The 13,665-nt window shown below is 48.0% G+C and overlaps 1 protein-coding gene across 1 annotated transcript in view; it reads left to right on the top strand.

Moving 5' to 3' along the window:
- Positions 1–13,665, top strand: part of WWOX (WW domain containing oxidoreductase) — a 907,225-nt gene that overhangs the window by 555,790 nt on the left and 337,770 nt on the right. The gene's annotated exons all lie outside the window — the stretch shown is intronic.

The raw sequence follows: 13,665 nt of genomic DNA, 5'->3' as shown, positions 1-13,665 counted from the left end.
TAACAGCTCTTAGAGGTAGCAAAAAAAAAAAAAAAAAAGGCACTCAGCCAAATAGAAAAAAATAAAAAATGAAAGAATCGAAATGATGAGAAAAGACTTTTAATATTGTCTCCATTAGTCATGCAAACAAGTGCACATCCGAGGCGTGTGTGTGCTGTGCCTGGCTCTCATTTGCAGCCTGGTGTGGATTGCAGTTCTCCCACTGCAGACAAATTCATACCCAGGCCTTCCCCCACAGCTCGACTTTTTTTTTTTTTTTTTTTTTTTTTAACATGTCAAGCAATGAGCCTTTGAGTGTAGCAGAATTGCTTCATAAATTTAACTATCACTTTCAAATTTCTGTTTTTTTCTAATTTAGTGCTTGATAGTTTTTTATGTGATAATTTTAAAATGCTGTTTATAGCAAAAGTTACCTTGATAGTACAGGTGTGCATAGAAAATTCACAGCCATCAATAAAAAATAGAGGAGAAAAAAAAACACCCTGTTTATACCTTAGGCATTCTGTGATTCTAAGGATGTTACCGCAGTGGTACTACAGGTTTTAAAAGCAATCCAATTAATCTAAATTTCTTCAAAAGTCACAGCTCCTAAAAGATTTAAATATTGCCACCTAAACCTAGGGATGGTTTCCGTCTGCATTTGGGAAGCTCGTGAAGAGTGTCTCTTTCTCTTGGTACTGGCAGCACATTTTGAAACTAAAAAGGTATGTGTGTATATGGTCATATAAATGAAGTTAAGAGGATTGCTGACGAAATATCAAAATGTAAGACATAGACTACAAAGTGTTTGAGATAGAGAAAGGAGTCTTCATCCAGAAAGGAAAAATGTATTGGAGGTAATACGTAATGCTCCTTAGAAAGCATCACTACGAACAAAGCTAGTGGAGGTGATGGAATTCCAGTTGAGCTATTTCAAATCCTGAAAGATGACGCTGGCACTCAATATGCCAGCCAATTTGGAAAACGCAGCAGTGGCCACAGGACTGGAAAAGGTCAGTTTTCATTCCAATCCCAAAGAAAGGCAATGCCAAAGAATGCTTAAACTACCCCACAATTGCACTCGTCTCACACGCTAGTAAAGTAATGCTCGAAATTCTCCAAGCCAGGCTTCAGCAGTACGTGAATCGTGAACTTCCAGATGTTCAAGCTGGTTTTAGAAAAGGCAGAGGAACCAGAGATCAAATTGCCAACATCCGCTGGATCATCAAAAAAGCAAGCGAGTTCCAGAAAAACATCTATTTCTGCTTTATTGACTATGCCAAAGCCTTTGACTGTGTGGATCACAATAAACTGTGGACAATTCTGAAAGAGATGGGACTACCAGACCACCTGACCTGCCAGTTGAGAAATTTGTATGCAGGTCAGGAAGCAACAGTTAGAACTGGCCATGGAACAACAGACTGGTTCCATATAGGAAAAGGAGTACGTCAAGGCTGTATATTGTCACCCTGCTTATTTAACTTACATGCAGAGTACATCATGAGAAACACCGGGGTGTGAGAAGCACAAGCTGGAATCAAGATTGCCAGGAGAAATATCAGTAACCTCAGATATGCAGATGACGCCACCCTTATGGCAGAAAGTGAAGAGGAACATAAAAGCCTCTTGATGAAAGTGAAGAGGAGAGTGAAAAAGTTGGCTTAAAGCTCAACACAGAAAACGAAGATCATGGCATCTGGTCCCATCACTTCATGGGAAATAGATGGGGAAACAGTGTAAGACTTTATTTTGGGGGCTCCAAAATCACTGCAAATGGTGATTGCAGCCATGAAATTAAAACACGCTTACTCCTTGGAAGGAAAGTTATGACCAACCTAGACAGTATATTGAAAAGCAGAGATATTACTTTGCCAACAAATGTGTGTCTAGTCAAGGCTATGGTTTTTCCAGTGGTCATGTACGGATGTGAGATAAAGAAAGCTGAACTCCGAAGAATTGATGCTTTTGAACTGTGGTGTTGGAGAAGACTCTTGAGAGTCCCTTGGACTGCAAGGAGATCCAACCAGTCCATTCTGAAAGAGATCAGCCCTGGGATTTCTTTGGAGGGAATGATGCTAAAGCTAACTCCAGTACTTTGGCCACCTCATGCGAAGAGCTGACTCATTGGAAAAGACTCTGATGCTGGGAGGGATTGGGGGCAGGAGGAGAAGGGGACAACAGAGGATGAGATGGCTGGATGGCATCACCAACTCATGAGTCTGGGAGAACTCCGGGAGTTGGTGATGGACAGGGAGGCCTGGCGTGCTGCAGTTCATGGGGTCACAGAGAGTCGGAGATGACTGAGCAACTGAGCTGAACTGGAGTACCACTTAGTCCACCAGCATTTCCGGCTGGTGGACCACAAGATGACATAGACGGCACACCTCAAGGGTGTGCAGATAGTGGTAAGTTCGACGTTGAAGTCCCGGTTATTCACCATGAAGACACAGACAACCTCTCATTTTGACAAAATGTGTGAGTGTCCAGTAGAAGTCACCATCACGATTTGACAGCCCCCTTTAACTGTGGATTTCGATTTTCTTTCAGTCCCTCCCAAAACTGTCAGGGGCTGTTTCAGGATCTGTGAATGCAGAAATAATAGGATGTTCTCCCGCCTCGTTGGATCCCTTCCCTAGCATCCCAGCAGCATGTGTCTCATCTTTCGCACGTTGTGCTGTCTTCAAGCCCCCAAGGGCTAGAAGTGGAAGATTCACTGAAACCAAGAAGTTTTTCAGAGCCCAACTAGTAAATTAGTCCAAAGCCATTTGAGACTCTGGATAGATCTTTGCAGTCATCGCAATACACTTACAATCCCATAAATCTAAGCTTTGCAATGTGTTCATTAGGCATCTTGTCTTTTCTTTTTTCAAATGTTCCATTTAATTCCTGGGTATATAATATGACTTCCAGATCTTTATCCTTTTCCTCCCAGACTTTCTTTCATGGGAACTCATCGTCTCACCATCGGATATCTTTGCTGAGGGAATTCATCCATTTGCCTATCTAGAGATTCATTAAAGTTTGCCCATTTTCCAGTAATTAATATATAACAAGCCACACCAAAATGCCACAGTTTAAAATGATAGCATTTATATCGTTCGGGAGTCTGTGGTTTTGGCAGGTTTGGGGTCGCAAAGAGTCGGACGCCACTGAAGCAACTTAGCATGGGAGGAATACCTTGGTCCAGTTGGCATCAACTGGGCATCTTGAAAGCTGGGATCTGGGGCCCTCTGATTCCCCCATGAATCCCGGGGCAGGGGTGCTCCTGCCTGTTGACTGGAGCACCCACACATGGCTCTGTGTAGCCTGTGCTCCCTCACAATATGGCATCAGGGTTCTGAGAGTCAGGATCCCAAGAGAGAGCCAAGCTGCCTCTGTGCTGCCTTCTGTGCCCTAGCCATGGAAGTCACATAGGTTGGTTTATCTGCATTTCTGTTTGTCCAGGAAGTCACCAAAGCCTTGCTAGGCTTCTAGGAAGAGGAAATAGATTCCACCTCTTGCTGGGGCAGTTGGGGCAGGGATCTTGGAAGACAGGGTGGAAATAATGCTGCGCCATTTTAGAAAAATGCAGCCCGCCATAGATCACAGGCGAAAGGTTAGTATCCTGAAGTAGTGTACCGGCCAAAGCACTGTCTGGGAGTCAGAAAACTTGGTTTTGAATCCCGCCCCTGCCCCTGTGTCGCTCACTGCACGAATGGGCCTCAGTGTGCTCATCTGGAAAGTGGGAGACGGCAGTGCTGACCCACGCCTTCATGCTGAAGATTGTGCAGATAACACAGGAGCATGTCCGCCGAGTTCGTGGTGTGAACTGGATGCTCGGTGAATCCTGGGTGAGTCAGTGCGCTGGGTCAGCGTCTGCGCGTCGCAGCCATTGTTTAGGTGTATTGTGTCCTCATCGGTGTCACCGAGTACATCCTTGCTGTTTTCATGAATTTCCCACCGAGTCGCAACCTGCCGCTGGCCGGCGAAGGTCAGGGAGGAAACAGATTAACGACATCTCATACGACAATGTCAAGATAGTTAAAAGTGTTTACAAAGCCCGATGACACCCCATGAATTTAAAGCAAGAAGACTGGAGCAGAAGTAAACCGATTCCTGTTCTTCTAAGCTTGAGCAGGGACCTTGATGCTTTATGATTGTTTTAAGGTCCATTAATCGTTGAATCATGAGGCCATGTAAAAAAAAGGACAGCTTCAGCATTCAGGGCTCAGGTTGATTTTACATGTTTCTGTTTCTACACTGTTTCTAATTAGTAACAGGAGCGAAAGCCCAATTCCAGCGCTGCCAAAGCAGAGTGCCACAGGGTAGGGCAACTCAATTTTACCTTGAAGCGTCTTATGATCCCTGGTAAGACGTATTTCCTTAGGTTGCAGAATGCCAGCTTTTAACATCACAGCCTTTAGCAGATTTTCTGAAAGAGAGCTTCCTCTCATATAATCAGGATCTCTTCAGACAGGTCCCAAACAAACTTTATAACTGCAGTAGCCATGAGCCACCTGTAGTTAATTGAATGAATTAAATTATATAAAGAATTTAAAAGTCGCTCCATCAGTTGCCCTGGCCACGTTACAAGTGCTCAGTGCAGTGACCATATTGGGCAGTACAGATATAAGATAGGACATTTTCATCTGGGGCTTCCCTGGTGGCTCAGATGGTAAAGAACCCGCCTGCAATGCAGGAGAGCTGGGTTCAGTCCCTGGGTTGGAAAGATCCCCTGGAGAAGGGAATGGCTACCCCACTCCAGTATTCTGGCCTGGAGAATCCCACGGATAGGGGAAACTGGCAGACTACAGTCCATGGGGTCACAAAGAGTGACACGACTGAGCACCTAAGTGCACAACACACTCACACACGCACGTGTCTCTGCAGAAAGGTTCAGCGGTCAGCACTGCTCCCAAAGTCCTTTCTCCGTTGTTTTTCTTCCTGTATTCATTTCAGAAGTAAAATCAGTCAGCTCAAACGCTCCATCTTCTCCCAGAGTCCTATGTGTCATCAAAAGGTACTGCCTTCTCCCATTTGGAGAACTTTCTAGAGCCTGGGCCTAACCAGCCTGGACTCCCTACAGCAATTCCCCCACAATTGTGTGTGTGTGTGTTTTTTTTTTTTATCACCCATGAAATTCAGCCTCGGGATCATCCCCTCTGCTTGCCTCTCCAAATCTCTTTCTTCTTAGACACTCATGAAGACCCCAAACCTGTGGTCCTCCTTGAGAGCAGGGATTCATCTCCCTGGCCTGTGGATGCCCTTGGCATCCGGGAATTACTCTAAGGCTGCTTCAAATCCGTGGATGTCACCAGTGTTGCGTTCTGTGGGGAGGCAGATCTTGCATGTAGGTGCAAATAGTTTTCAGATGTGGGGGAAAGCTGTTGTGATGTGGAAAGTGGAAACTGTTTTCAAGCATTATTGAATTGATAAGCAGCATTTGACCGTTACATACTTTAGTCAGTGGTTACTGAAGGCATAGGTGTCTGTGAATGCTTGGTGTCCTGAAAGGTGTTCTCCTGCTGGAAGAGTTGGCATCCAGCAGGGTAAGGAGGCTGACATCGATCCGTGGATGCGGGAAGCAGATATCCTCACCCGTGCATCCTTGATTTAAATGTGAGCTTCCAAGAGGCTAACAAGCCACCGCCTCTCATTTCTGGCTTGGAGCCGTGTATCCCATGTCATCTTCCCAGCAGACCTAAGTAAAGTGAAAGTGAAGTCGCTCAGTCGTGTCCAACTCTTTGTGACCCCATGGACTGTAGCCCACCAAGCTCCTCCGTCCATGGGATTTTCCAGGCAAGAGTACTGGAGTGGGTTGCCGTTTCCTTCTCCAGGGGATCTTCCTGACCCAGGGAAAAATCAGTGGTCACTAATAATTTCTCTTGGAGAAGGAAATGGCAACCTACTCCAGTATTCTTGCCTGGAGAATTCCATGGACGGAGGAGCCTGGTGGGCTATAGTCCATGGAGTCACAAAGAGTTGGACACGACTGAGTGATTAACACAGTACTTTCTCTACTTAAAAGATGAGTGCCCTGAGGCTCAGAGGGTCTCGCTTTCCCGGTGCCCTTGTGTGTGGTCCTGACCACCTGCCTACACTTCTCTTCTCTGTCCACCTGTCAACCTCCCCCATAGGCCACTCAGTTGGAACACACACAGTATAGTTGTGTGGCGTGGTGGAGCCATCTCCATTCCGTTAGGCTATTAGCCAATGCCACCGTTAGGGGGAAATGTCACGCATCTGATCTAAATGTACTTAGGAGAACTCTCAGGACCCAATGAATTATTATGGGGAGTTTTATGGCCCCACGGGTCACAGGCTTCGTACTAACTATATAGCTAATGAGCTCTGGACGCCATGGAGCACTTTGGATGCGTGGTGTTCCTTACACAGAAGGAGCCTTTCCCCCATTCCCATCTCAGAGGCTGTCTCAAGGCAGAGAAGAAAATGCATACATGCTTCTCCTGGACAGAGTGCTTTAGACCATGCATCCTTTACATGAAATGGAAGTCTCAGCAGAATGTTTCTACAAATCAGGTGTTGGTGGGGCAGGGGGTGGGGATAGAAACCAAAGCAAAGCCAACAAGGATCTAAACAAATCCACACGATATTCTAGGAAGGGGAAAAAAATAATCTTTTGAATGAAAATGTTTCTATTGTCGCTGATACAATTAGTTTCCCTGGCAGGTCTGAAGGAGGTGAAGTGCAGTATTGATTTTCAGATTGGTGGCTAAAGCCCCCCCATCCTGACTTCCCTGGCGCCCTGCTCACTGCTCCTACCTTCCTTCCATTTGCACTTGGGCGCCTTGCTTTCTCTGCATCCTCCCATCAGTGTTGCAGGAACCCCAGGCATTTGATCCAGTACCAAAGGGCTCTCTCTCCCGCTGCTTCCAGGTGCCTTCTAGAGAGCGAACACGAGGGTCAGCTAACAGGCTGCCTCGGCTTCCTTTGCGCCGCAGCTGTGAAGCCACGTTCTTGGAGGAAGGAAGGCGTGATGGAGGCTGTGCATCCAGGTGCCCCACAGGGAGTCCCCGTGAACTCCCGGGTGGTCGTCCCGAGGGCGTCCGCCACGTGCAGTAGCTCTGTCACACGTGGACGTCAGCTTGCCCACTCCCCGGGGTCAGCAGCCCACACTCAGCCCCCTCAAGGCACGTTCCCCCTCCAGCTCCCGTGGTATCCTGTTCATCCAGCGAACGTCATAGCACCAGAGAAGCAGTAAAACGCGGGCCTTCCAGAGCAGCGGTCCCCGACCTTTCTGACACCGGGACCGGTTTCGTGGAAGACAGTTTCCATGGACTGGGGGTGGGGAGTGACTTCAGGATGATTCAAGTGTGCTGCACTTAGTGTGCAGTTTATTTCTGTTATTGTATCAGCTCCACCTCAGGTCATCAAGCATTAGATCCTGGAGGTTGGGGACCACTGTTCTAGAGGGAAAGGGTTTCCTTTGCTACCAGGTAATCCCTCTGCCTTTATGGAGATTTCCAGAACCTTTAAGCAACAAGTTGAGTGTTAGGAAGGGCGACTCTCACACAGCTTTATTAGGTAGTCGTCTGATACTTCCATTCAGAGCTTCAGGTTCCCACCAACTCGAGTTTTCAAAACCATGCTGAAAGGCAAGAAGCTCCTGTGAGAAAGCACCTTTATCCCCATCCCATTTGCAGTGTCCACCTCGATCTGTTAAATAGCAGCCCACCTGACACACAGAGGGCTTCCCTGGCGGCTCAGCTGGTAAAGAATCACCTGCAGTGTGGGAGACCTGGGTTCCATCCCTGTGCTAGGAAGATCCCCTGGAGGAGGGAAAGGCTACCCACTCCAGTACTCTGGCCACTATACAGTCCATGGGGTCGCAAAGAGTCGGACACCACTGAGCGACTTTCACTTCACTGAGACACAGAAGGGTCTGCCCCATCACGCCCTCGCCGCATAGAGCTAGCTAGCGCATTGGTGTGCACACAGATGTTTTCCCTGTCTGAGACTGGCAACCGCTGGCAGTTCATAACGAGGCATCGACTTGTCGGCATAGAAGACACCCCCGCAGCGTATCAGGGGAACTGCTGTATCACCCGGGGCTCCTGGAGGCACACGTGTTGGCAAAACGCATTCGTAGTCCACCTTCGCCGTGGCTGCCACGTTCTGCGTCAGTGGGGACCTTTACCTTCAGCGGTTCCTCCCGAGTGACTCTTGCCTGCTCAACAGCACGTTCGGTTCTAATTGTTCAGCCTGCCTAATCCTGACTGAAGCAGGCCGTAATATCAAGCGTGGAGGAAGGTGGAGACGGATGTAGACTAGATTTGCTCTCCTCTGAAGGAATAACTAGATTAAGACTTTCTTTTCGGAGATAAATCATCTTATGCAGGAAGGAAGAAAAAAAGAGAAAAAACAAAACTCCATAGAAAAAGACAAATGACAGCCCAAGATCCAAAAAGACAAGTGCTCCGTCATTTTGTCATAAAGCCAGAAGAGACATGACGCGGGCTGCCTGGACTTTGCACCCACACACGTGGACAGACCCCAGGCAGACCTTCTGATGCCCGGAGCTTATTTGGTGAACCGGGGATATGTGGAGGGGCCCCGTGGTTTTCAGTAACGTGTAGCGTATTTCAGAGGTTTGTGTAGACAGGAAAAAGCAAGCGGTGTGCTGCTGTGAAGATTTGGCTTCTCACACCTTCTGAACTACAGAGGATTGCGTGGGAACAGTCGGTTAATAAAAAGTTTGAAGGCACTTTGGTAATCCACAGATTCCCACTAATTTGGGAAAATTCGTGTTCTGTGACGCCGTGAGTTGGAACATACCTACGTGCACACATATGCACATGTACATTCATGCAAAGTATTTATCTTTTAAAATGTTTTTATGTTAATTGATTTATTTTTGTCTGCGCTGAGTCTTCACTGCTGCGCCTGGCTTTCTCAAGCTGTGGGGCATGGGCTTCTCGCTGCAGTGGCTTCTCTTGTTGAGGAGCACAGTCTCTGGGTGCAGAGGCTTCCACAGTTGTGGCACGTGGGCTCTAGGAGCACAGGCTCAACGGTTGTGGCACACTTACTTAGTTGCCCCAAGGTTGTAGGATCCTCACGGACCAGGGATCAAACCCACGTTCCCTGCATTGGCAGGTGGACTCCCAACCACAGGACCAAGGGAAGTTCCCAAGATACGTGTTTTTCAAGAACTCTGCCATTGCTGATCAATTCATGGCCGTCCATCTTCTCTGTGATTCTCCTTGGGTCAGAATTCCCACTTTGGGGGGTTATATTTCCTGGTGCATTCATGTAACTAGAATGCCATTTAGAAGCCGCTGTTGTGTAGGTTCCCTGAATCTGCTACTTTTTCTTCCCTTCTTTCCTTCCTTCCTTCTTTCCCTTGCTTCCTCCCTCCCTTCCTCCCCTCCTCCTCTCCTTTCTTTATGTCTGTATCCTCTAAACTTTTATGATGCGGTAGAGTCAAGCCAACTGGGTTTGAATCTTGACTCTGCTTCCTAAGTGTCCTCTTGGTGGCTTAGCTCAGGCTTCTGTAACAAAGCACCATAGACTGGTGGCTTCAACAACAGCCACGAACTTCCCACAGTTTTGGAGGCTGGAATCCAAGCCCAGCATGCAGGCAGATTCACTTGCTGGCAAGGGCTCTCTCTGTGGCTTGCAGACGGCTGCCTTCTCTCTGTGTCATTGTGTGATGGTGAGAGAGAGCTCTGGTTTCTCTGTCTCTTCCAGAAGGATGCTAATCCCACTGTGAGGGCTCCACCTTTATGACCTCCTCTAAACCCAATCACTCCCCTGAGGCCCCACCTCTGAATACCATCACATTGTGGGGTTAGGACTTCAGTATATGAATTTGGGGAGGACACAAACATCAGTCTGAAAAGAATCAGTCAGGTGACATAAGCTTTTATGTGGTCTCCTTTGACTTGTTAGGATAATGACTTACCTTGTTTTGCAGAATGCATAGGCCTTTTAAAGCATAGTGATTTAAAGAAGCCTATAAAGAATTTATGCAGTAATGACTGAACAAATCGTAGTTGTTACAACAGCATCAAAGCCATCATTTCCACTGGTAGACAGTCAGGTCCTTGTGAAAGGGACTGGTCTCATCCTCTTTGAACCCCAGGCCACCAGCCAGCGCAGGGCCCAGCATGCAGTGGCGTCAGTGCTTGGCAACGTAGATGGAGCAGGATGTCCTGACTTGGAAGCACGGCTGCCCGTCTCCCGGGGAGGGCTGTCTGGTTAATACCTCACTGTGGAGGGGGGACGTCACTGTTCAGCCCCATCTCTTGGTGCTTCTGGTTACGAGACCCTCCCGTTGACATGGATTCAGAATGACAGGTTTTATGTTTTCTTATAATCTTATGTTTTCTTGTAATCTCAACTTCTTAAAAAAAATATGTTAAAAAGGAAAAGAAAAAAAAAAATTCTTATCCAAAGGCACTAATCAGAGTCAGTGCTAGCTAACAGGTCTCAGAATGAAACAAAACCTTCCTGTGTAGTTTATCTCAATCATAAGATAGGAGAAAATACCATCATTCCGTATGGTTTTTCTTAAAGGCATCTATTTTTTTTAAAGATTTTGACTCACCATTGAATTTGCCTTTAGAAATGGAGGGGAAAAAAATCAAATGTAAGAGTATTACTATGAATTTCAGAGAGAAACACAATTAGGGAATCTACCACAGAGGGTACATTGATGCTAGTCTATTATTTCCATCATGTCACAGGAAAGCACCGAGATGTTGGTGAGTTTTTTGCCATTGATTTGTGTTTTTGTTTGGGTTTGGTTACAATTTGTGTATATATCTTTTGTTCTCTATAATCGGTTTTTTGAATAAAATATTCAACTACTCACATTTACCTTTAATATCGCCTCTGACTTTTGCTATTTTGCCGTCATAGGTTGATCTTCTCCACAAGTATTTCAGGTCCTAAATACTTTCCATGGAATTTTTTTCTCCTGTTCTTTCCCCTTCTATTTTCTTCCCCCCTAAGCTGTACAAATGCAGCCCTTTTAAGGGCGCTTAGACTTTTAAGTCTGAGAATCAGCCTCTGTGCATTTCCTCATCCCACTCAGGTGTTTGATTAATAACATTTTTATAAGGTGGTGACCGGAATGGAGTGTGATGCTCCAGGCGAGTTTCGCCGGAGTCCAGGATGATCCGTTCTCATTTCTGGGGACACTCACTTTGTCCCGGTTAAAAGAGACATGACTGAGCCCACGTAGCCATGCGTGCCCGGCTGTACTGCGTGTGTGTGAGTGGGATTGGGGCGGGGTGGGGGGGTACTTGTGCAAACGCGGGCATCTGTCGTGCTCCCAAGGTCTCATCAACAACCGCAGGAGCCTCCTCGGAGATCAATCACATCCCCTTGGCGGGTGCTCTCTGAGACTTGTTGCGCTCTCTGTGTCGCCGTTAATTCCATTTGTCATATGTCAGAGCGGAGTGAGTGAGGCTCACTCAGGCCCGGCGCATTGTACATTTTTCCTTCCTTCCTTAGTCACCACCTTTGCTAATTTCAGGCGGTCAGCACATTTGGCAGGTTTGCAGCCGCTCGCCTGAGCGAGCCATTAATCTCGATTAGGAGAGGTAGCGGCTCCCCCCTCCCCTCCCGGAGGCGGCCCTGCCCCCTCCAGCCTGCATCTTGTCACATCTCCCTGGCTTTAGACACCCCCCATCCCACCACACCCCACAAAGGTTTTCTTTTGTCTTCTGGGTTGAAGATCTGCCCTGAAGAACACAGCCCTTGTACGCAGGCTTCAGCTGTCTGTGCCCAGCAAAGTGCCATCAGAGAAATCAAGAACTCGGCTGGACCCTCCCCGGCAGCCAGGGCCAGTCACCCCGAAGGCACCTCGCCATTTCTCCTGGAGAGCTTCAGCAACGACATGCCTTTCCTTCGCGTGTCTTTCAGGCAATCATTTCTCTCCTTTCTGGAGTTGGATCTCCCCTATCTCTCTTTTTCCTTTTTTTAATCCTCCTGTGGAAATCTCTCTCTTTTCCTAAAAAATCTTCAATCATTTTCCACTTGAACTTGAAGGAGCTATGTTCGAAAAATTGGTATGTATTGTCCCCCTGTACTTCAGATCTCCTGTGTCCTGCCGTAACATAAAATGGCAAGATGTGGTGACTTTTCTTGGAAAAAGAAAAAAAAAAATTTTTAATTAAGCCTCTACTCCAGAATGTTGGACTCTCACAGTATGCACCAAGCAGAAGGGGTGGCAGCCTTGGTTTGGAGTAAAAAGCACCTGTGCTCTTTGCTAACACGCGTGGTCCGGAGGTGTTCCATGGGCTGTGCTGTGTTCTATGGAATCACACACCACAAACCTGGAGGAAACCAGAGAAGACATCTAGGTTAGGGTTTCCAAATCAGATATTTCGGGGGAAATTTTTCTGCTTTGATATAACACCTAATGTAGCTGGTTAGTATATAAGGCATCACAGCCAAGGTCCCCTGGTTGAAGTTGGGGAATGTGGACAATGAGCTTGGACTTGACCTCTCGTTTGCCCTGGCAGTTAGGCCCTTGAGGCCCCCAGCGGCCCTCCAGCGTGTGGTTTCTGCCCTGATTGTCTTCATCCCTTTCAGTTCCCCCAGCCCTGCCCCAGTGTCCCGGGAGGCTGACCTCAGCGGCCTGTGCTGACCTCATCCTCAGGCCAGATCTCGAGATGCTGTGCACCAGTAGGAATGCAGACAAAGCAAGGCGCGGCTGTTCAGTCCCCAGGCTCACTCCCTGCAGGGCGTGTGGGGGCCTCCTGCCTCCAGTTTCAGCTGGCAGGGCTAGGGCGCTCTTCCTACTGTTACTAAACCCAGGACGCTGCTCGAAATCTCACCGGTTCCTGTGATCTGACACCTGCCTTTGCCAAGAGCACTTTTATCAAGCGCTCCTCAGATGACCACTTGGAGTGTGCCTCTGTGCCCCTGAAGGACCCCAACCCATAGAGATGGTCTGAGATCTCAAATCAGGACCCCTTCCTTGTCTAGTGCATCAGCTTCCATCCGAAACACCCATCTCTGGGGGCGGGAGAGGCGCTGAGAGAAGACTTCCGCTGAGTTCTGGCCCCGTCTTTTCCCCCGGGCTTGCATCCTCCCTGTCCTTCCTGTTTTTTTTTTTTTAAGAAATCTGGAAAAGGAGCTAAAGAGCTCCATGTGCGACTGTCAGTCCGAGGCCAAGGGCAGTTGCCGGCCGCCCTGACCGCCTGTGTTAAATGACCCTCGTCTGCTGCGTGGCCGCCTACAAGTCCGCATGCATGTCTGGCTCGGTCAGGGCCCGCGCGTCACCTTGAGAATGACTTTGAAGGTCCCTTCAGGGTCCGGAGGCCCCCGCCCCAGCCCACACCCTGGCCCCGCTCTTTCCCAGATGTTCCTAGGTCCCCTGGGTGACCTCGTGCGTCGTTCCTGGGATGTTACTCCATCATCCTTGACCCATACAGCTCGGGGTCTCAGCTGGAACCGGGCAGAAACATCCACGCATCTGTTCTGCCTCTCCCAAGTAGAGTCCCCCAGGCTTTAGTGGAAATACTCCCCGAGGTAAAAGCAGAAGCCAGCATTTGTTGCTGTAGTGAAATCCTGAACTTGACCCCTTCTGATAAAAACCTTGGATATAGAGTTGATGTAAAACAGGGGACACTGGCCGGGTCCAAGAAGCAGAAGAAAGAGGCACCCTCTTTTCCGACTCCGAGATCCCTAAGAAATCAAGCTATACCAAGGCTCACGTTGTCTCTCCTGATATCC

The sequence above is a fragment of the Bos mutus genome, chromosome 18, assembly GCF_027580195.1.
Source record: "Bos mutus isolate GX-2022 chromosome 18, NWIPB_WYAK_1.1, whole genome shotgun sequence".
NCBI classification, from domain to species: domain Eukaryota; kingdom Metazoa; phylum Chordata; class Mammalia; order Artiodactyla; family Bovidae; genus Bos; species Bos mutus.
The sequence above is the reverse complement of the archived record's forward strand: the minus strand, read 5'-3'. Positions and strand labels throughout refer to the sequence as shown.